The sequence below is a fragment of the Triticum aestivum genome, chromosome 6B (assembly GCF_018294505.1).
Source record: "Triticum aestivum cultivar Chinese Spring chromosome 6B, IWGSC CS RefSeq v2.1, whole genome shotgun sequence".
NCBI lineage: Eukaryota > Viridiplantae > Streptophyta > Magnoliopsida > Poales > Poaceae > Triticum > Triticum aestivum.
Genome location: NC_057810.1, coordinates 434,750,997 through 434,772,359, shown reverse-complemented (window position 1 = coordinate 434,772,359; position 21,363 = coordinate 434,750,997).

Here is a 21,363-nt window from a genome sequence, read left to right as displayed (position 1 = left end):
ATAAGAGTCACTTGAACATTTTCATTATGGTCTTCTCCTCTCGACCCCCAAAGAAAAGAAATAAAATAAAACTATTTACACGGGAAAGCTTCCAACAAACGAAAGAAGAACGAGAGATCTTTTTGGTTTTTTTAATTATTACTACTGCAGGCATGGAAAGTAAACTATCTAAAAGGTACAACTATTTTTTTTGGTTTTTCTTAAGGTTTCTCAAACACACAAGGAGAAAACAGGAAAAAGAAAATAAACTAGCATGGATAGTACAATGAAAAAGTATGAGCACCGATAACTAGAATGAGTGTGTGAACATGAAGATAATGTCGGTGAGAAATACGTACTCCCCCAATCTTAGGCTTTTGGCCTAAGTTGGTCTAGGGCCACGGCTGGCCTGGCGGATATCCAAAGTTGTAGTTGGGGTTGTACTTTGATGCAACAGCTATTGCCTCATGAGCTGCCGGTTGGAGGCGAGCTATCTCCGTCCTCCTCTTATACTTGTTCGCCTCCTCCATGGTTATAATATATCTCCCTTTTGTCTGAAAGTAAAAGAAAGTAGGAGCAGGGAGAGCAACATGGAAAATGCGGCGCCTGTCAAACATTAGTCGGTACTGGAGAGGTTGTTCATTCCTCTCAATAAACTGATGGCGAACCATAGCCTCATAACCTAGATAACTGGGAGGCAATTCCATATCATTTTCATGTATGGGTATCCCAAGAAAATTAGCCACACGGGTTGCATAAATTCCACCAAACAAGTCTCCACTTAAACCATTATTATGCAACCTTCGTGCAACAATGGCCCCCAAGTTATATTGTTTATCTCCTAAAACAACACTCTTGAGAACACTAAGATCAGGGACACACATGTGACATGCTTCATCCTTACCATTTATGCACCTACCTATAAAGAGAGCAAATAATGTATAGCAGGAAAATGAATGCTCCCTATGGTAGCTTGTGTTATATCTCTAGATTCCCCCATTGTAATACTAGCAGGAAAATCTTTAAACTCAGATTTGGGAGGTTCACTAGCACTACCCCATTGTGGAAGTTTGCAAGCAGTATTAAAATCCTCTAAGTCCATAGTATAAGATTTGCCATAGATATAAAATAGGATAGTGTGAGAATTACATGAAGATGAAAATTTGAATCTTCTCACAAATGAATCAGTTAGGTGATAATACTGAGAGCACTTATCTAGCATGAAGCCCTCAAGTTCGGCATTATGCACATATGCATCGAATTCCTCCTTAATTCCTGCTCGGACCATGAAATCGTCTGACGGCCATTCACAAGGTCGCACTTGAGCTTCTCTGGGTAGTTCATGGTCCGGCTCACGCATTGTGAGCCTGGGTCCTTGCTTCCTTGAAGAACCACCTTGGTACAATTTCCTAAACATATTTCCTCCTCTAAAATATTTCTGAAAATTTTAGTAACTCAAAATAAAAGTGAACCAAACTCAACAAAATTGATAGCTACTACTTCCACAAGTGCCTAGAGACTATATCATGCATTAGAACTACTTGGGACCATATAAATTTGACATGCAAGCTCAAGAACAGGGTCACCTAGGAAGCAAAACTTTGCAATGAATAAAGCACTAGAACAAAAACTAATTGGACCATTGGAGGAGTCACCTATCGAAGAACAATCCCCCCCAAAGCAGTTTTGTGAGTGGAGCTTTGAGCAAGGAGATCAAAAATGGCAGCAAGATGAGCTAGAACTCGTGCTTGAGCTGGTTGGTGGTTTTTTTTGGGATGAAGAAGGAGTGTGTGGTGGCTGGAATAAGTGGAGGGGAGCCACTAGGGGCCCACGAGGCAGGGGGGCGCGCCCAGGGGGTGTTGGCGCGTCTTGGACCCTCGTGGCCAGGTGCTTGCTCCCCCTGATGTGTTCTCAGTGCCAGATATTCTCAAATATTCTAGAAAAAAAATCATATTTCAATTTCGGGCATTTGGAGAACTTTTATTTTTGGGGTAATTTTTTATTGCATGGATAATTCAGAAAACAGACAGAAAATACTATTTTTGCTTTATTTAATCTAAATAACAGAAAGTAAAAGGAGGATACAGAAGGTTGTGCTTTCTAACTCCATCCATCTCATGCTCATCAAAAGGAATCCACTAACAAGGTTGATCAAGTCTTGTTAACAAACTCATTCCGAATCTCATGAAACTAGAGAATTTTCGAATAGCACTATGTTACCTCAACGAGGATATGCACATCCCCAATAATAAGAATATCATATTTCTTCTTGACAGTAGGAAGAGGAAATTCAAAACCTCCAATAATAATCGATGAAATTTTTCCAATAGAATTGATACTGTGGACTTGAGGTTGTTTCCTCGGAAAGTGTACCGTATGTTCATTACCATTAAATTGAAAAGTGACATTGCCTTTGTTGCAATCAATAACAGCCCCTGCAGTATTCAAAAAGGGTCTTCCAAGAATAATAGACATACTATCATCCTCGGGAATATCAAGAATAACAAAGTCCGTTAAAATAGTAACGTTTGCAACCACAACAGGCACATCCTCACAAATACCGACAGGTATAACAGTTGATTTATCGGCCATTTGCAAAGATATTTCAGTAGGTGTCAACTTATTCAAATCAAGTCTACGATACAAAGAGAGAGGCATAACACTAACACCGGCTCCAAGATCACATAAAGCAGTTTTAACATAGTTTCTTTTAATGGAGCATGGTATAGTTGGTACTCCTGGATCTCCTAGTTTTTGAGGTATTCCACCTTTAAAAGTATAATTAGCAAGCATGGTGGAAATTTCAGCTTCCGGTATCTTTCTTTTATTTGTAACAATTTCTTTCCTGTACTTAGCATAAGGATTCAGTTTAAGCATATCAGTTAAACACATACGCAAAAATATAGGTCTAATCATTTTAGCAAAGTGCTCAAAATCTTCATCATCCTTTTTCTTGGATGGTTTTGGAGGAAAAGGCATGGGTTTCTGAACCCATGGCTCTCTTTCTTTACCGTGCTTCCTAGCAACAAAGTCTCTCTTATCATAACGTTGATTCTTTGATTGTGGGTTATCAAGATCAACATCAGGTTCAATCTCTACATCATCGTTATCAACAGGTTGAGCATCAACATGAACATCATCATTAACATTATCACTAGGTTCATGTTCATTACCAGATTGTGTTTCAGCATCAGAAATAGAAATATCATTGGGATTCTCACGTGTGTTAACAACAGGTTCACTAGAAGCATGCAAAGTCCTATCATTTTTCATTTTCTTCCTCTTAGAAGGACTAGGTGCATCTACTTTAGTTCTCTGAGAATCTTGCTCAATTCTCTTAGGGTGGCTCTCAGGATACAAAGGTTCCTGAGTCATTTTACCTCCTCTAGTTGCAACTCTAACAACAAAGTCATTTTTCTTATTATTTAATTCATTGATCAAATCATTTTGAGCTTTGAGCACTTGTTCTACTTGAGTGGTAACCATAGAAGCATGTTTACTAATGAGTTTAAGTTCACCTTTAACACTAGCCATATAATCACTCAAGTCTTCAATCATATAAGCATTTTGTTTCAATTTTCTACCAACATAAGAATTGAAGTTTTCTTGTTTAACAATAAAATTATCAAACTCATCTAAGCATTGGCTAGCGGACTTATAACGAGGAATATCACCTTCATCAAATCTATAGAGAGAACTTACCTTTACTACCTGTGTCAGGTTATCAAGACCATGTATTTCTTCAACAGGAGGCAAATTAAGACCATGTATTTCTTCAATAGGAGGTAAATTCTTAACATCTTCAGCTTTACTACCCTTTTCTTTCATAGATTTCTTTGCCTCTTGCATATCTTCAGGACTGAGAAATAGAATACCCCTTTTCTTCAGAGTTGGTTCAGGAAGTGTCCAATTATTTTCATTAGTCAACATATTATTCAATAGCAATTCAGCTTGATCAACAGTTCTTTCCCTGAAAACACAACCAACACAACTATCTAGGTGGTCTCTGGAAGCATCGATTAGTCCATTATAAAAGATATCAAGTATTTCATTTTTCTTGAGAGGATGATCAGGCAAAGCATTAAGTAATTGGAGAAGCCTCCCCCAAGCTTATGGGAGACTCTCTTATTCAATTTGCACAAAATTTTATATTTCCCTTAAAGCAGCTTGTTTCTTATGAGCGGGGAAATATTTAGCAGAGAAGTAATAAATCATATCCTGGGGACTAAGCACACAACCAGGATCAAGAGAATAAAACCATGTTTTAGCATCACCCTTTAATGAGAATGGAAATAATTTAAGGATATAGTAGTAGCGAGTTTTCTCATCATTAGTAAACAGGGTGGCTATATCATTTAATTTTCTAAGATGTGCCACAACAGTTTTAGATTCATAGCCATAGAAGGGATCAGATTCAACCAAAGTAATTATCTCAGTGTCAACAGAGAAATCATAATCCTTATAAGTAACACAGATAGGTGAAGTAGCAAAAGCAGGGTCATATTTCATACTAGCATTCGAAGACTTTTCTTTAAGCTTAGCTAATAATTTCTTAAGATCACTTGTATCATTGTAAGCAAGAAAGTCTCTAGCAGTTTCTTCATCCATAACATAACCCTCAGGTACAACAAGCAATTCATATCTAGGGGGAGAATCTTCATCATCACTTTCATCAATATTATCAGTTTCAATAATTTCATTCTCTCTAGCCCTAGCAAGTTGTTCATCAAGAAATTCACCTAGTGGCACAGTATTATCAAGCATAGAAGTAGTTTCATCATAAGTATCATGCATAGCAGAAGTGGCATCATGAATAACATGCGACATATCAGAATTAATAGCAGAAGCAGGTTTAGGTGTCGCAAGTATACTCAAAACAGAAGGAGAATCAAGTGCAGAGCCAGATGGCAGTTCCTTACCTCCCCTCGTAGTTGAGGGATAAATCTTGGTTTTATCGTCTTTCAAGTTCCTCATAGTGATCAGCAGATATAAATCCCAAGTTATTCAAAGAATAAAGCTATGCTCCCCGGCAACGGCGCCAAAAAATAGTCTTGATAACCCACAAGTATAGGGGATCGCAACAGTTCTCGAGGGTAGAGTATTCAACCCAAATATATTGATTCGACAGAAGGGGAACCAAAGAATATTCTCAAGTATTAGCAGTTGAGTTGTCAATTCAACCACACCTACATAACCTAATATCTGCAGCAAAGTATTTAGTAGAAAAGTAGTATGGAAGTAACGGTAACGGTGGCAAGGGTAACAATAGTAGTTTTGTAGTAATTGTAACAGTGGAAACGGAAAAGTAACTAAGTGGAGAACAATATGTGAAAAGCTCGTAGGCATTGGATCGGTGATGAATAATTATGCCGGATGCGATTATTCATGCAACATTTATAACATAGGGTGACACAGAACTAGCTCCAGTTCATCAATGTAATGTAGGCATGTATTCCGAATATAGTCTTACATGCTTATGGAAAAGAACTTGCATGACATCTTTTGTCCTACCCTCCCATGGCAGCGGGGTCCTATTGGAAACTAAGGGATATTAAGGCCTCCTTTTAATAGAGTACCGGACCAAAGCATTAACACTTAGTGAATACATGAACTCCTCAAACTAGGGTCATCACCGGTAAGTATCCCGATTATTGTCACTTCGGGGTTAACAGATCATAGCACATAATAGGTGACTATAGACTTGCAAGATAGGATCAAGAACTCACATATATTCATGAAAACATAATAGGTTCAGATATGAAATCATGGCACTCGGGCCCTAGTGACAAGCATTAAGCATAGCAAAGTCATAACAACATTAATCTCAGAACATAGTGGATACTAGGGATCAAACCCTAACAAAACTAACTTGATTACATGATAAACCTCATCCAACCCATCACCGTCCAGCAAGCCTACGATGGAATTACTCACGCACATCGGTGAGCATCATGAAATTGGTGATGGAGGAAGGTCAATGATGATGATGGCGACGGATTCCCCTCTCCGGAGCCTCGAACGGACTCCAGATCAGCCCTCCCGAGAGAGTTTAGGGCTTGGTGGCGGCTCTGTATCGTAAAACGCGATGAATCCTTCTCTCTAATTTTTTTCTCCCCGAACATGAATATATAGAGTTGGAGTTGAGGTTGGTGGAGCACCAGGGGGCCCACGAGGCAGGGGGTGTGCCCAGGGGGGTAGGCGCGCCCCCACCCTCGTGGATAGGGTGTGGACCCCTGGCCTTGATTCTTTCACCAGTATTTTTTATATATTCCAAAATTATTCTCCGTGAAATTTCAGGTCATTCCGAGAGCTTTTATTTCTGCACAAAAATAACACCATGGCAATTCTGCTGAAAACAACGTCAGTCCGGGTTAGTTCCATTCAAATCATGCAAGTTAGAGTCCAAAACAAGGGCAAAAGTGTTTGGAAAAGTAGATACGATGGAGATGTATCAATTACTTCTCTCAAAAATATTTCCCCACTCATAAGAAACAAGCTGCTTTAAGGGAAATATTTAATTTTGTGCAAATTGAAGAAGAGAGTCTCCCACAAGCTTGGGGGAGGCTTCTCCAATTACTTAATGCTTTGCCTAATCATCCTCTCAAGAAAAATGAAATAATTGATATCTTTTATAATGGACTAACCGATGCTTCAAGAGACCACCTGGATAGTTGTGCTAGTTGTGTTTTCAGGGAAAGAACTGTTGAGCGAGCTGAATTGCTATTGAATAATATATTGAGTAATGATAATGACTGGACACTTCCCGAACCAACTCTTAAGCCAACTCCGAAGAAAAGGGGTATTCTATTTCTCAGTCCTGAAGATATGCAAGAGGCAAACAAATCTATGAAAGAAAAAGGTATTAAAGCTGAAGATGTTAAGAATCTATCGCCTATTGAAGAAATACATGGTCTTGATAACCCTACATAGGTAGTAGAGGTAAACTCTCTCCGTAGATTTGATGAAGGTGATATTCCACATAATAAGTCTGCTAGTCAATGCTTGGATGAGTTTGATAATTTTATTGTTAAACAAGAAAATTTCAATGCTTATGTTAGTAGACAATTGAAACGTAATGCTTACATGCTTGGCCACTTGGCTGATTATATGAGTAGAACTGTTATTGATCTTAAGATCATTAGTAAACATGCTTTCATGGTTACAACTCAAGTAGAACAAGTACTTAAGGCACAAGATGATTTGCTTAACGATTTAAATAATAAGAACAATGATAATGCTGTTAGGGTTATGACCAGAGGTGGTAAAATGACCCATGAACCTTTGTATCCTGAGGGCCATCCTAAGAGAGTTGAGCAATATTCTCAAAGAACTAATACTGATGCACCTAGTCCTTCTAATAAAAAGAAAAAGAAAACTGATAGGACTTTGCATGCTAGTAAACCTGCTATAGAAACACCCGAGAATCCCAATGATGTTTCTATTTCTGATGCTGAGACACAATCTGGTGATGAACATGAACCTAGTGATAATGTTAATAATGATGTTTGTAACACCCCCAGTGTCATGCTACAGTAACCCACTCTGATTAAGGTAATCATTTTACTAAACAGTGCTTGATCACCTTTGATTCAAATATCCTTTGAAATTTCCACTTTCAAGTCAAATTCAATTTGCAAGTGAAATATGAAGTTGCACAAAAGTTGATGCAAAATAGTTCATCTTTTACCCAAAATTCCATAACATTTAATTGTTAAGGAAAACAATATCACCTCCAAGCCAAGATGGACTTTAGTGATTAGAATAGTGCTATTTCAGCATTTTAAAATGCTATTTTTATTTGTGAAAATTCCAATTGGATTCAATTGTCCCTCAAACTATTTGTGGCAGTGCCAAATACTACAAAGAATTTAAGTAGTCTAGTCCCACCATTTTCAAGGTATTTTGGTAGCCCAAACTTTTCCCTCTGTCTCTGTTTTAATAAAATAAAAAGAAAACAGAAGCCTAAAAGGAGAAAAGGTGAAAAGAAAAAAAGACCCCCTGGTCCCCTTGGCCCAAAAGGACAAGGCAACCCAACTGGACCAACCGGCCCAACCCTTCCTCGGGTCATCTCTCCCTCTCCTCCCCTGTACGACCGACCGGGAGGGGGCTCCCGCTCGTCCCCGCCGGACCCGGCGCCACGCCCCGTACGGTACCGACAGGAGGATAAGGCCGCCCCCTGGCGCCTCAGATCCCCCTGGCCTCACTCCCGCTCTCAACCACTTCCTCCCTCTCCCAGCCATTCCCTATCCAGTTCCGCCCCACTCTCGAACGCCTCTGTCGCCTTTGTTGCCGTCCACCTGGCGGCCATCGTCACCCCCACGCCGAGCTAGGAGGTCCCACGGAACCGCCATCTTCTGCTTCATCTTCCTCGCCCACGAGCTCAAGCCCGGAGCCACCGCATCGTCCGGATCGACACCATCTCCTTCCTCGGTCGTCGCCGTCGTTCTTCGTCGATCCGTCGACTCTGTAGCTCCTAAGCCACCAACAGGCCTCCGTGTGCCTCTATGGTGAGCTCCTCGACCGATTCCCTTCGTTTTCCCCTTCGATCCATGCCGTTCTACCCCACTGTTCGCCGTGGACCGAGCTCCCGAGAGCTTGCACGTACGTGTGCATGCGTTCTCTAAGCTGCTGCTGCTGCTGCTTACACGCTGGTACTGCTACCGCTCCTGCGTAACGCTGCTACTGCTCCTCACCGCGCCCGGCGACGCCCGCGGCCGCCCCCTGCTTCTCCTCCCGCGCCACCCGCTCCCTCTGACCGCTGCTGCTCAGCCGACCGCGCCAGCCTCAGCCGTGCCGTCCCACTAGCCTCCCTGCCTGTGAGCCGCACCACCGCGGCCACTGCCTCCCGTTCTCGGCCACCTCCGGCTGCCAGCGGCTGCTGGCGCCGCTCGGGGCATCGACCGGCCTCGCCTCCCATCGCGTGGCGGGCGCCAGGGTGCGCCCCGCACCCACACGCCCGTAACCCGTCGCCCGTTTAGGCCCCGCGGGCCACTAACGTTGGGGCCCCACCCCACTTAGAAAAAAGATTTTTAAAATAAATAAATAAATAAATATATTAATTAATTAATTAACTTAATTAATTGCGTTTAATTAACCTAATCAATTAACTAATCTAATTAACCCTGTTTAGTTAGCCTTAGTCTATGACAGGTGGGTCCCGCTGGACCCACAGGCCAGGTTTGACTCTGGTCAGCTGGGTTTGACCTGCTGACGTCATGGTGATATCATGCTGACATCACCTTTCACTGTTCTGGATAATGTTCAATTTAAGTAATTAAATAAATTTCAGAAATCTTTAAAGCTTTGATAAATCATATAAAATAAACCGTAACTCGGATGAAAATGTTTTCTACATGAAAGTTGCTCAAAAAAACGAGACGGATCCGAATACGCGGTCCGTTCATATGTCACATGCCCCTAGTAGGCTGAACATGGAACATTCCCCCTCCGGTCATCTGTGTGACACAGGTCCGACCTACTTTTGTAACCTGCTTATTGTTACCTTATCTGCTTATCCTAAACTGCTTAGTATAGGTTGGTTAGTGATCCATCAGTGACCCCCACCTTGTCCTTGTTGCCCCTACTTCATCATCGAAGACCCGATCAACGGGATCGAATACCAGGCCCCGGCACCGCACATCACTTTCCCCTTTGTTGCTCGACACTGCTGGGTTACTATCGGGGGACGAGGATGAGACCTCTACAACTCTTCTGATGTTAACCCTGCAGTGTAGCTATTCGGTCGTGGTCATCGAGGGTGATTCCGCCTTAACCACTTCCGATACGACTGTGTCGCGCAACCCCTCAAGTGTGAACCTCGGGGGTGATTCCTCTTACGTTCACCTTGATGATTACATCGAGTGGAATTCACCGGGGGTGATTCCTCGGGTTTTCCCCTTGATGTTTGGACACACGGTTACTATGGTTACTATGACTTTACACTGAACCATGTTACTAAAGACGGGTCAACCCTGAGGGGTACCCGCACGAGCATAATTGCGAGTGATGTGGAGACGGGTTGACCTGGAAGGTGCCAGAGAGATAATTACGAGGCGTGGCCGGGCATTCTTAGCCCTTGCCGCAAGTCCTCGAGACGGGGCAACGGGGTCACATCTTTCGTGAGTCTCTTCTTGTTACCGCGCGTTCCTAATCCACTACGATTTGGATATTTGATCCGAGGGGCCTCTGGCCTGATAGCACTAACCATCATGTGGGCATAGTATGGGCGTTCTGTGTCGTATGCATCAGCCGAAGCTTAATAGACGTCGGCGACTGAGCGGCACGCGCCGGGTTGGACTGGTAAGCACCTGCCTTTTTGAAGGAGGTAGCTAGGTCTGCTCACCGGCCGCGTACGCAACGTGCAGGAGTTCCCGGGGCGATGGCCCATGACCCCTGGGGGCATAGGTTTAGTCCGGCATGCTTGACCTCTCTATTAAGCCTAGGTCGGGTTGCAGCGTATTGTTTGGCCGATGCCGGGCATGACCCAGGAAAGTGTGTCCGGCCAGAGTTAATCGAGCGTGGTGGGTAAGTTGGTGCACCCCTGTAGGTAAGAAAACATCTATCGGTAGCCTATCCTACGGTAATAGACACTTGGAGTTGTATCCCGATCGATACAACTAGAACTGGATACTTGAGATGAGACATGGATATGGGAAATGGATAGTATGGCTTTGGGATTGCTTTCTCGCAGGGAGTCGAGAAAGGATCTCTGGCTGAGGTTGATAACACTACTACTACTTTACTTTATGCTACTCTACTCCCTCCTGTTTGCTGCAAGATGGTGGTTTCCAGAAGATGCTAGTCTTCGATAGGACTAGGCCTTCTCTCTATTCTGGCATTTCTGCAGCCCAGTCCATATATACAGCCTTCCTTTGATAATGTTGCATATGTAGTGTAGATCCTTGCTTGCGAGTACTTTGGATGAGTACTCACGGTTGCTTGCTCCCCCTTTTCCCCCTTCCTTTTTCTTTCCGGTTGATGCAACTAGATGTCGGAGCCCAGGAGCCATATGCCACCGTCGATGCCTACTACTATGTGGAGGCCGCCGACGACTAGGAGTAGTTAGGAGGCTCCCAGGCAGGAGGCCTTGCCTTTTCGATCGTTGCTACTTTTGTGCTAGCCTTCTTAAGGAAAACATGTCTAACTTATGTCTGTACTCAGATATTGTTGCTTCCGTTGACTCTTGTATTTTCGAGCTTATGTATTCGAGCCCTCGAGGCCCCTGGCTTGTAATATAAAGCTTGTATTATTTTAATTCGTGTCTAGAGTTGTGTTGTGATATCTTCCCGTGAGTCCTTGATCTTGATCGTACAAATTTGCGTGTATGATTAGTGTACGATTGAATCGAGGGTGTCACAATGTTCATGTTGATGCTCAACCTAGTAATGATAATGATGTAGAGATTGAACCTGATGTTGATCTTGATAACCCACAATCAAAGAATCAACGTTATGATAAGAGAGACTTTGTTGCTAGGAAGCACGGTAAAGAAAGAGAGCCATGGGTTCAGAAACCCATGCCTTTTCCTCCAAAACCATCCAAGAAAAAGGATGATGAAGATTTTGAGCACTTTGCTGAAATGATTAGACCTATATTTTTGCGTATGTGTTTAACTGATATGCTTAAACTGAATCCTTATGCTAAGTACATGAAAGAAATTGTTACAAATAAAATAAAGATACCGGAAGCTGAAATTTCCACCATGCTTGCTAATTATACTTTTAATGGTGGAATACCAAAGAAACTAGGAGATCCAGGAGTACCAACTATACCATGCTCCATTAAAAGAAACTATGTTAAAACTGCTTTATGTGATCTTGGAGCTGGTGTTAGTGTTATGCCTTTCTCTTTATATCATAGACTTGAATTGAATAAGTTGACACCTACTGAAATCTCTCTACAAATGGCTGATAAATCAACTGCTATACCCATCGTTATTTGTGAGGATGTGCCTGTTGTGGTTGCAAACGTTACTATCTTAACAGACTTTGTTATTCTCGATATTCCCGAGGACGACAATATGTCGATCATTCTTGGTAGTCCCTTCTTGAATACTGCAGGGGCTGTTATTGATTGCAACAAAGGCAATGTCACTTTTCGTGTTAATGGTAATGAGCATACGGTACACTTTGCGAAGAAACAACCTCAAGTTCATAATATCAATTCTATTGGAAAAACTTCAACTATTACTATTGGAGGTTTTGAATTCCTTCAACCTACTGCCAAAGAGAAATATGATATTCTTATTGTTTGGGACATGCATATCCCCATTGAGGTAACCTAGTGTTATTTGAAAATTATCCGGTTTCATGTCATTCGGAAGAAGTTTGTTAATAAGACTTGATCAACCTTGTTAATGGATTCCTTTTGATGAGCATGAGATGGATGAATTTAGAAGGCACAACTCTTTGTACCCATTTTGACTTTCTTTACTTACATTAAATAAAGCAAAAATAGCATTTTTTGTCTGTTTTCTGAATTATCCGTGCAATAAAAAATTGTCTCGAAAATAAAAGTTCTCCAAATGCCCTGAAAATTTAGTATGTTTTTTATACAATATTTGAGAATTTCTGGCACTGAACACACACCAGGGGGCCTCACTAGCTGGCCACAAGGGTGGGGGGCACACCCACCCCTCTGGGGTGCACCAACTGACCTTGTGGGTCCCACTTGGCCCCCCTCCACTTATTCCAGCACCATCCACTCCTTCCTCCAGAAAAATCACTCCATAGCTCAAACTCGTGTTCTTGCTCATCTTGTTGCCATTTTCGATCTCCTTGCTGAAAGCTTCATTCACAAAACTTCTTTGGGGGATTGTTCTTCGGTATGTGACTCCTCCAATGGTCCAATTAATTTTTGTTCTAGTGCTTTATTCATTGCATTTTTTGCTACTGTGGTGACCCTGTTCTTGAGCTTACATGTCAAATTAATATGGTCCAAAGTAGATGCATGATATAGCCTCTAGGCACTTGTAGGAGTAGTTGCTATAATCTTGTTGAGTTTGGTTCACTTTTATTTGAGTCACTAAAAATTTCAGAAATTTTCAGAGGAAGAAAATGATGAGAAGATTGTTGAGAGGTTCCTCGAGTCGGGGTTCGAAGGAAAAAGAAAATGAGGAGAAGGAAAAGCCCAAGTATAATCTTCCTCGCGCCGCGGAGATTTGGCCGTGTGAATGGTTATGTGATGCATTCTTACAAGCAGCCGGAATTTTTGATGATTTCTATTATTTGGCTAGGAATGCAGGCATCACCGACTTCCTCCTCGACCCATGCGATCAATATCTCCTACTCACTAATACTTTCATGCAAATTTTTCATTTTCATGCTAGGAAATCACCACCCACATTAGACTTTTACTTATATGATGAGTACAAGGAAATGATGTTTTATGACTTTTGTGAGGCATGTAAATTACCTTATGAGGGTAGCATCGAGGAACCACGTCCTAGTGATGTGGAAGGTTTTATTGCTGAAATTACCGTAGGGGAAAACAGAGGAGTGTCGGGAGCAAGAGTGGCTACTATACATTTCCCTGTTTTACGCTATTACTCATTATTTGTTGGGAGATGTTTAATTGGACGATGGGAGAGTGGAGGCCTTCGTGCTCCAGACCTTGCTATTTTGCGCCATGCTTTACATAGATATATACCTTACAGTTTAGGCGCTATGGTAGCTAAACAGTTGAGTATGAAGCATACAAAGGGTCCTATTTTCGAAGGTATCTTCGCCTCCCGCCTTGCCAAACACTTTGAGATACCCATTAGGCATTACGAAAAAGAGGAGAAACTGCTACCCACTATATATTTAGATTATGACAACATGGTAGCACATAAGTTTATTCGCCATGATGTGGAAAATAGGCTCATATATAACTTAGTATTTAACGAGAATACTTTTCAGATTGTTACCTTGCCTGCACCTATTTTGTTTGATATTCATTCAGGCAGGTACTTTGTTTTGGCCGCAAACGTTCATGCATACTGGGAGGGGCACGATCCCCACCTCCTGAGCCAGAGCCATCACCTGATCCATATCAGAAGTCTATTTATTAGTGGGGGTCGCAGGAGCTTGCTAACCAGTGGAACCCTCAGGATCCTCCTCAGTACACCGGAGAGAACTACTTTGATCCATGGGCTTAGACCAACTTAGGCCAAAAGCCTAAGCTTGGGGATACGTATTTCTCATCGACATTACATTCATGTTCACAAAGACATTCCAGTTGTCGGTGTTCATACTCTTTCATTGTATTATCCATGCTAGTTTATTTCTTTTTCCCACTTTCTTCTTGTGTGTTCAAAAAACCTTAAGAAAAACCAAAAAAATTAGATGTAGTTAGTTTACTTTCTATGCATGCTTAGTTGTAATATTAAAAGAAAACCCAAAAAGATTTCTCGTTCTTCTTTTGCTTGTTGGGAGCTTTCCCGTGTAAATTGTTTTTCTCGTTCTTGTTTTACTTTCCTCAGAAAAACAAAAACTCCAAAAATATATTTGAGTGTGTTTCTTTGAATTTTTTTCTTTTCTTTGGGGGTCGAGAGGACAGGACCACGATGAAAATGTTGAGTGGCTCTCATATCCATTATTGTTAATCTAACAAAGAGCCCATATTACCTTGTCTTCTCCTTTGAATAAATGTTTGCAGATTCCAGCTTAGTCCAATGCACGTGCACTATTATTATTATCCTCAGTATTCGGTCGTGCAAGTGAAAGGCAATAATGACGATATATGATGAAATGATTGAGATGAGGAAAAGCTGGTATGAACTCGACCTATCATCGTTCCTCATTTAGCCTATTATGAATGAAACATGTTTGCAATGACAATTAGAGATTATAGTTACTCATGCCATGCTTAATTAGCTAGGAGTTTATAATGGTTTACCTTGCGTGCCAACATGCCTTTAAAATGTTTGTGATGTAGTATGATAGGATGGTATGCTCCTTTGAATGATTTGAGTGGCTTGACTTGGCACATGTTCACGCATGTAGTTGAAACAAAATAAACATAGCCTCTACGATATTTATGTTCATGGTAATTTATATCCTACTCATGCTTGCACTCAATGTTCGTTAATCTTAATGCATGTTTGTGACTGTTGTCGCTCTCTAGCTGGTCGCTTCCTAGTCTTTTTATAGCCTTCACATGTACTAAGCGGGAATACTGCTTGTGCATCCACTTCCATAAACCCCAAAGTTGTTCCATATGAGTCCACCATACCTACCTATATGCGGTATTTACCTGCCGTTCCAAGTAAATTTGCAAGTGGCAAACTCTAAACCTTCAAATGAAATTATGTTTTCTATGCCCGAATCGCTTATGTACCAACTAGAGCTGTCCATATCTTCCATGCTAGGTGGGTTATTCTCACGATGAGTGGACTCTTCTCATCATTCATGAGAAAATGGTTAGTAACTGGGATGCCCAGTCCCATGCTCAAATCAAATAGAAATAATTGCAAACAAAACTTCCCCAGGACTGATGTTAGGTGGACAGTACCCATTGTTTCAAACCAGCCGTGGAGTGTGCTTGTTGGTGGTGGGGGAGTATAAACTTTACCATTATGTTTGGGAACCGCCTATAATGTATGTAGCATGGAAGATACCGAGATCTCTTAGTTGTTATGTTGACAATGAAAGCATACCGCTCAAAATATTATTTATCTTTGTTTCAAAAACTAGAGCTCTGGCACCTCTGAAAATCCCTCCTCCCCTCTGCGAAGGGCCTATCTATTTACTTTTATTGCCGAGTCATCATACTCTTAGAGAAATCACCAGTTAGAGAGCACCGCTGTCATTTGTATGCATTGTTATTAATTTATATTGAGTATGATTGTGACTGGATCTCTTTTACCATGAATTACAATGTCTACTAAGTCCTTCATCTTCAGGGGTGCTTTGCATTTATGTTTTGCGGTCTCAGAAAGGGCTAGTGAGATACCATCTTGTTATATCATATCATGATTATTTTGAGAAAGTGTTGTTATCCGAGATTTATTATTATCGCTCGCTAGTTGATTATGCCATTGATATGAGTAAATGTGAGACCTAAATGTTATTGTGAATATGGTTAGTTCATAATCTATACTGAAAACTTGAATACTCGCTTTACATATTTGCAACAACAGGATCAAACAGAGTTTGTAGAAGTTATCTTTATCACTTTCAGTTTGTCAACTGAATTGCTTGAGGACAAGAAATGGGTTAAGCTTGGGGGAGTTGATACGTCTCCATCGAATCTACTTTTCCAAACCTTTCCCCCTTGTTTTGGACTCTAACTTGCATGATTTGAATGGAACTAACCCGGACTGACGCTGTTTCCATAGCATTGCCATGGTGTTATTTTTGTTCAGAATAAAAAGTTCTCGGATTGACCTGAAACTTCATGGAGCTTATTTTTGGAATTAATAAAATATTGGCGAAAGCATCAAGTGAAGGGGGCCCACACCTTGGCCACTAGGGTGGGGGACGCGCACACCCCCTGGGGCGCGCCACCCGACCTTGTGGCCCCCCTGGACTTCCACCGACCTCAACTCCAACTCCATATATTCACGTTCAGGGAGAAAAAATCGGAGAGAAGGATTCATCATGTTTTACGATACGGAGCCACCGTCAAGCCCTGTTCTTCCTCGGGAGGATAGATCTAGAGTCTTCGGGGCTCCAAAGAGGGGAATCCGTCGCCATCATCATCATCAACCATACTCCATCACCAATTTCATGATGATCACTGCCGTGCGTGAGCAATTCCATCGTAGGCTTGTTGGACCGTGATGGGTTGGATGAGATTTACCATGTAATCGAGTTAGTTTTGTTAGGGTTTGATCCATAGTATCCACTATGTTCTAAGATTGATGTTGTCTGACTTTGCTATGCTTAATGCTTGTCACTAGGGACCGAGTGCCATGATTTCAGATCTTGCAAGTTATAGTCACCTACTACGTGTTAAGATCCGGCAACCCCGGAGTGACAATAGTCGGGACCACTCCCGGTGATGACCGTAGTTTGAGGAGTTCATGTATTCACTAAGTGCTAATGCTTTGGTCCGGTACTCTATTAAAGGAGGCCTTAATATCCCTTAGTTTCCAATAGGACACCGCTGCCACGGGAGGGTAGGACAAAAGATGTCATGCAAGTTGTTTTCCATAAGCATGTATGACTATATTCAGAATACATGCCTGCATTATATTGATGAGCTGGAGCTAGTTCTGTGTCAGCCTAGGTTATAACTGTTGCATGATGAATGCCATCCAACATAATTATCCATCATTGATCCATTGCCTATGAGCTTTTCATATATTGATCTTGGTTTGTTACTTTTCCATTGCCACTGTTAGGATTGCTACAAAAAAACTACTATTACTTTTGCCACTATTACCGCTACTTCCATACTACTTTGCTACTAAATACTTTGCTGCAGATATTAAGTCTTTCAGGTGTGCTTGGATTGACAACTCAACGCTAATACTTGAGAATATTCTTTGGCTCCCCTTGTGTTGAATCAATAAATTTGGGTTGAATACTCTATCCTCGAAAACTGTTGCGATCCCCTATACTTGTGGGTTACCAAATACATGAACTCCTCAAACTATGGTCATCACCGGGAAGTATCCCGATTATTGTCACCCCGGGGTTGAAGAATCATAACACATAGCAGGTGCATATGACTAGCAAGATTGGATCTAGAATATAGATATAATGGTGAAAACATAAATGGTTCAGATTTGAAATCATGGCACTCGGGCCCTAGTGACAAGCATTAAGCATGGCATAGTCATAGCAACATCAATCTCAGAACATAGTGGATACTAGATATCAAGCCCTAACAAAACTAAATCGACTACATGATGAATCTCACCTGACTCCTCACCTACCAGCGAGCCTAGGAAGAAATTACTCACACCCGATGGGGAGTATCATGGAATTGGCGATGAAGGAGGGTTGGTGATGACGAAGACCGAAGATTCCCCTCTCCGGAGCCCCAAACAAACTTCAGATCTGGCCTCCCGATTTAGAATAGGAGGTGGAGGCAGCTCTGTCTCGTGAAGCGTCATAATTCTTCCTCTCTATTTATCTCTCCAAAATAGGTATTTATAGAGTCGGAGTTACGACTTTTGGGGCCACGAGGTGGGCACAACCCACCAGGGCGCGCTAGAGGGGGGGGGCACCGTGGTGTCTTTAGCCCATGTAGGCCCCCCCTCCGGTGCTTCTTGGCTCCAGTATTTTTCTTTTATTATAAAATAATTCTCAAAAAGGTTTCATTCCATTTAGAGAACTTTCATTTATGCACAAAAACAACACCATGGTAGTTCCGCTGAAAACAAGGTCAGTCCGGATTAGTTTCAATCAAAACATGCAAATTAGAGTCCAAAACAAGAGCAAAAGTGTTAGGAAAAGTAGATACGACGGAGACGTATCAACTCCCCCAAGCTTAAACCATTGCTTGTCCTCGAGCAATTCAGTTGACAAACTGAAAGTGATAAAGAAAAACTTTTACGAACTCTTTTGTTCTTGTTTACATAAATAAGCTTAAGTAGCACCCAGGTTTCCAGCAAAGATCATGACTAACCATGTCAACAATAGCTCTTATAAATTATATTAACTCATATTAATGGCATAAGCAACTAACGAGTAATAATAAAATATTTCAAATGCCAACACTTTGTCAAAACAATCATGATATAATATGATAATAGCGGTATCTCGCTAGCCCTTTTTGAGACTGCAAAACATAAATGCAGAGCACCTCCAAAGTTTAAGCAGCGACTAAACATTGTAATTCATGGTAGAAAAGATCCAATCATGATGCATCCAACATTAACTATACAAAATGCATTAGGATGACAATAGTGCTCTCAGGTCTGGCGCTTGTTTGAGAAGGTGATGACTTAACATAAAAGTAAATGGATAGTCCCTTCGTAGAGGGAAGCGGGGATTTGTAGAGGTGCCAGAGCTCGAAGCTTAAATTAGAGATAAATGAAATTTTGCAAAATGCACCCTTCCTGTTTACGTCATGACCAATAATTATCTATACCTTCCATGCTAAACAAATTAGTATCGGTTCCCAAGCGATAAAAGTAAAGGTTTACCCCCTCCACCAACAAACACACTCCACGGCTAGCTGAATCCACGGGTGTCATCCATACCAACAACATTCCTGGGGAATTTTTTGTTTAATTATTTGTGATTTTTATTTCGGGACCGGGAATCCTTTTTACTGCCCCTCTCGTGCAAGGACGAGTGAATAAACACTCATCATGAGAATAACGCGCTTAACATGGAAGATATTGACTACCCCCTGTCGCTCTATGAACAATCCGGACACACAAAAAACAGATGTTCATTTGAATTTTTAGAGGTGGCACATGCAAATTTTACTTAGAATGGCAGGGTAATACCGCATATAGGTAGATATGGTGGACTCATCTAGAATAAGTTTTGGTTTAAGGATTTTGATGCACAAGCAGTATTCCCGCTTAGTACAGGCGAAGGCTAGCAATAGGTTGAGAAGCGGCCAACTAGAGAGCAAAAACGATCTTGAACATGCATTATGAATAATGAACATTGACTACTAGCATGAGTAGGATATGGACACCATGAACATAAATATTGTAGAGGCTATGTTGGTTTTGATTCAACTACACGCATGAACATGTGCCAAGTCAAGCCACTTGAAACATTCAGAGGAGGATACCATGTGAGCATACTACATCACAATCATTTTAAGGCATGTTGACATCCAAGATAAATCATTATCCACTCCTAGCTACTTAAACATGGCATGGGAAACTATAATCTCTAATTGTCATTTCAAACATGTTTGATCATGATAGGCTGAATCATGGATACTAGTTAAACATATTTACAAAAACAAAAACAAGTTGAGTTCATACCCGCTTCTCTCTGCCACATTCACTTCATCAAATATCATCATTATTGCCTTTCACTTGCACGACCGAATGAAATGAAAATAATAATAGTGCAAGAGTCCTGTGGACTAAGCTGGAATCTGCAAACACTTTATTCAAAAGAAGAAGACAAGGTAATTTGGGCTTGTGTTAGATAAAAAATAATGCATATGAGGGCCACTCAACATTTTCATCGTGGTCTTCTCCTTGGCACAACTCAACAAAAAGAAAAGAATTTCAAAGAAACACACTAAAATATTTTTGTAGTTTTTAGTTTTTCTTGAAGAAGGCAAATTAAAGAGGGAAAAACAAAAACAAGAAAAAATATTTACACGGGAAAGCTCCCAACAGGCAAAAGAATAATAGAGAAATCTTTTCGGGTTTTCTTTTAATGCTACAACTAATCAAAGTAGAAAGAAAAACCGGAAAGAAGCAAGAAATATTTTTTTGGATTTTCTCAAAGTTTTTAAAACACACAAGAAGAAAGCGAGAAAATAAATCTACCATGGATAATACAATGGGAAATTGTGAACACCGATAATTGGAATGAAATGTGTGAACATGAATATAATGTCGGTGGAAATACATACTCCCCCAAACATAGGCTTTTGGGCTAGCTTTGTAATCACCACTCGTAGTAGCCATCTGGTCCCACGTTGAAGTGTTGTGGTGCGTGTACCTGAGCGTCCCACTCCTTTGGTTCCTCCTCAACAACGGACTGGTTGTTCCGGTAAGCAACTTTAACACCCTGGATTTTGGCCTTTTTTTCTTTTGATTTCCTTTGAGTTATTGCCTTGGTTTGTTTTTCCGTGGGTCTGTGATCCTAAAACTTGGGAAGATCATGTCTTCCTAGGTTTCATAGTGGCTTGTCATCCTCAAAACCATCCCTAGCTCATGTCATTTTCATCCTAGCCCCAACCCCAATATTCTTTTTATCGGGAATATTCCTTTCCCATTAAAGGAATAACCCTATTTGTCCTAGGTCGTGAAGCAACATATATTTCCGTCATTATAAAAATTCCCAAATAATTCTTATAATTTTTTGGGTCATATATTCTTCAAATATGGAAACACTTTACATTGCCATGTTAAAAAATAATCCTCAAATAATTATTTTCCTATTCTGCCCTAAAAGGCACTTTGTGAAGGAAGTGCTATTTATCTTTGCTTGTTGTACCTCAAAATGTGTGGACACCTTTTCCTGTCCATATAATTGCCTCATGCCAAGATTCAACGCAATTTGCCTAGTAAATATTTTTCAGATAATTTCCAAAGTTTTTGTCCAGAAAGAAACTTTGTGAAGGAGGTACAAGCTAGGCATATTAAAATGAGTTGAAACTTTGCCACGTTTTTCATATGATCAAATCGTAGCTCTCCTCCAAATTTGAGCTCATGCCACCTCTCCATGTGAGCTCAACATCAATTCTTGGTTTCTGGTCAGATTTTTAGTTTGTGAAGCAACTATATTTTATTTTGCTTCATTTAAG